This window comes from Haliotis rubra, unplaced genomic scaffold, assembly GCF_003918875.1.
Source record: "Haliotis rubra isolate DU_JTF1 unplaced genomic scaffold, ASM391887v1 Scf205, whole genome shotgun sequence".
NCBI lineage: Eukaryota > Metazoa > Mollusca > Gastropoda > Lepetellida > Haliotidae > Haliotis > Haliotis rubra.
Window position 1 is genome coordinate 31,336 of NW_025766059.1, and position 4,130 is coordinate 35,465.

Genomic DNA, 4,130 nt, shown 5'->3' on the forward strand with positions numbered 1-4,130 from the left:
GCTGGCGATCAGCTGCCTGACTCTGGGGGTGTTGGTTCGAATCCCGGATGGGACTCAATCCAACAGAAGTACTAGAATGTGTTCTTTACTGAGAAAGTGTAATTCTAAATGTAACGTGTTACATTTGACCAATTTCTAAATGGCATTGTGTATTCAAAGGTGAACTGTTCAGCTGTTGAAAATGATCAACCCTGATAATATTCGTTGCTGAAGGCCCGCAACAGCAACAGCTTATTTGCTTTTGTATATATTTCCTATGGCTGTGCAATATTACCGGTAAACCGGTATACACCGTTACAGTATCTCGCGATACGATTATCGCGATATGGTTCAGATTCTGCAATATATTGGGTCATCCAGACTTAGCTCCGTTGAATTATCTGCCCTTGATCTCTATGGTAACAAAATGTGCTCTTAAAGTGCCAAATATACTTTTATATCTGTTGGTTTCATGTAACATTTTACAAGTGGAAGTATTTTGATAAGTGGCTCCAAAAGTGCCAAATATTCCACCAAAATGCTTAAAGTTTTGTGGGTTTGACTGGTTCCATATGTGACCTTTTGGAGGAATTAAGTGGCCTCAAATGGACCAATTGTTTATTTGGGCTTATTAGTAGAGCCTCTGGCTCTGATTGACCATTTCACAATTCATATTATTTTGTTATTTTCGTTTGTTTCATAATGGGACATATGATATCAATTTATCATAAAGGCCTAAGTCTTATAACTTTTGTAGGACTGTATAGTGACATTCTAGTCAAGGGTCTAAGTTATGAGAGTTTAAACTCAAGTAGTTCATCTAAATCATGTTTTTTTTTTCATTTTGCAATAGTTCATGTTAACAAATGTTTATATTGGAGTTGAATCTGAATGAATCACATACAGTAACAATGATTACATACTGTATTGAAGTGCATTCTGTTGAAGTAAACAACACCGACCATGAACATCATGCCATACTATTACCTTTATCATTATGTTCGCAAAACTTTGTTTCGACACTTCAATTAAACATTCCACATCAAGGCTCTATATCATTTTATTTACCTGTAAACCATTGCCATACAGCCAATCACAATGGGGACAGGGAGCCTTAAAGTATGATGTAACAGCAGCTAAGAAGATAATTTCGCACACAGAGAACTATTATGGATTTAGGATGTACACACTTGGGCACAAACCTTTACCTGGTAAACCAATATATCGCAATATGAGAATTAAGGCAATATCCAGACCTAATATTTCCCAACAAAACATCACCACACATGGTGCAAAAGCTATCATAATTTGTTAATTTGTAACCTAAGATTGAAAATACAAAATAGGCGTTTAAATGTACATGGTTTTTTAAATTTGAAATACTTTTGCGACATAGACAATAATCTATGGTAATAAAATATATAATATAATGAAACGGCATATAATGAGTGCAACGGCGGAAGAGTCACACACACAATACAGTCTGTTTTCTATGGCAATGCCAATCTGGCCCACCGTCTCAACTTTGATTTTATGAGTTCTTATTATACATTAAGGATACGCTAAGACGTTGGACTAGCCAAAATAAAATAGCTGTTTAAAGAAGGTAGTTGTTCTAGATATTGGTGATATGTGCCATAAGAACTTGACAAAGTATCACTTTAATATATAATGATCTTTCTGTATTCATTCCACAGCTGAAATTAGCTAGCGGCTTTCAAAATCAAAATGCGATGACAATACCTCCTAGATCCCAACAGCTGTTTGATGCTGACTGTATGTGAGTTAACCAAAGAAAAATAGTCGTTCATTGTTTTATCATATATTGTTTCAAAAGAACCTGAAAAGCACCTCACTGCTGTCGGTCTGTTTCAATATGTTGTGTAGGGTCTACATCAGCACATGTATGTTCGTTATAGTTCTGTATCTGTCGGGGCGGTGGGGTAGCCTAGTGGCTAAGGCGTTCGCTCGTCACGCCGAAAACCCGGGTTCGATTCCCCACATGGCCACAATGTGTTAAGTCCATTTCTGGTGTCCCCCGACGTGATATTGCTGGAATATTGCTGAAAGCTGCCTAAAATCCAACTCACTCACTCATTAGACATATCAACTTTTGTGTCTGTCTTCTTGCTCATGGGTTTTGCCAGATTGACCTAACACTCTCCCTTCAAATCTCCCTCCAAAATGAGCTGCCATGCCATGATAAAAAATTATTTTCAAATCATAATCAACCCAACCCATCTCATACGGTCTGTCCAAAAGATATCTTGAAGATGGCTATTTGTTTCTGTATTTCTCTTAACTTCTGAAGGGGCTTGGGTACCCCAGTCACCAATGGTGGTTCAGAGTACAGAGTTACATCCCTTGGACATACCAGAAATCTATACTTATCAGAGGGGTACACAAAGTCCGCAGTCTAGACTACCAGTTGTCCGACTTCCATTTTAGTGAAAACTGCGGTGGCTGAGCGGTCTAGGCGTCTGACTTTGTGTGCTGGCGATTAGGTGCCTGACTCTGAGGGTGCGGGTTCGAATCCCGGATGGGACTCAACCAAAAAAGGACTAGAATCTGTAAGAAAGTGTAATCCCAAATATAACATACAAATCCCAATACAAAGTTATTTTAGCGCTGAGATGATACCTTTACCTTAACATAGACTCACGACAGTTGGTGCGAAAAATGCCTGAAAAGTCTCTATCTTTTAGGATCTCTCATCAGCAGTAAAAGTGTAATCCGGTACTAAGTATGACACATCCCACCCTCCAAAACTTCTTGTTGATATGGAACTAGCCACAGACTGTATCATCTTACTAAAAACAAACAAGATTTACCCCACTGTTGAAACAGTGTCCACGTGTTCAAACACCAACTGCATGAGTATTACCGCATGGTCTAATGGGAGGTGACAAGCACTGGTGTTCAACATAGTCAAGATATGATGTATATAAGGCCGGATGTATCAGTCAAATGTTTTGGCGTGTATATAACAATTTTCTTTCCGAAAACAATGAGATCAAGAACACTTTTGAAAACATTTTTGTGACCTCATTATTTCTGAATTTTCAACACCTATATTGGATTATTAGATTAGGGTACTTGTAACAGATGATAACTTTCTGAGTGTACATTCTTCCCTCTCTCAGCTCAGTAAGACAATATGATATATAAATTGTTTTTCACATTGATCTAACGAAAACATCGTTCATATACTAACATGCTTGTATCAACAACAGGCTGCCTGAGTGCTTCTTCTGTTTGATGTACCTCAGTAATGTTGATACTGGAAACAGGGTGGTACCATTGATTTATAGCATTAGATTCTTGAATACCCACAACGTTGAAGGAGAGAATTGAAAGGTTCTGCTCCGGAAAAGAGTACCATCACAAATTTCAGTCGAAGTCAAACTTGTTGCCCTGGAAACGCAAAAAAATATTTTATTCAGAAATCCCAAAACTACCAAAAGACACCAGTTGACTATCAGACCTATCTATGTGCCAAGTTTTGGTGAAGAAATATTGAACGATTTTCATGTTCTGCTCCGGAAAAGACGAATTTTCACGGACGGAAAACGCGTTACCGGTGATAGCAATGTTTCGTTGTTCTTCATGTCATGCAATTAAAAGGATCAGCCTAACAAAGAATCTATGTAAATATATAAGATCAACGTAAGAGAATAACCGGTTTGGATTATTCACGGACTGATTTTACTAAGCTTTAAAGGCAAACGAAGGGTTAAACTCGTTTAAAGAAGACATCTTGTTTACAGACAAGTTCAACTACCACACCGGTGCATCAGTGAAATCAGAACAAGTACAGAGATTCTGAGGTAAACCAACTCACAAAGCCCATACCGATTTAAAAGTTAATATGTTTACCTCACCAAAACCTTTCTTCCTTTTGTCACAACATCGAGGCAGTTGTCGTGACTGTCTTCAATCATTGAACACACTTTGCTGCCTTTATAGCTCCCCCGAAAGCAAGTCGTTATTATGTATAATACATACGACTAAAATGGGATACGAGTGCATAGACGAACTGTACATCGATAATTGTGAAGCATAAAGCTAAGACCAGCACTTAAGAGGGACGGTTTTACAGCTCACTTACTCATCACACTGTCTTTGTCTGATGGTGACATCGGAGTCGACAG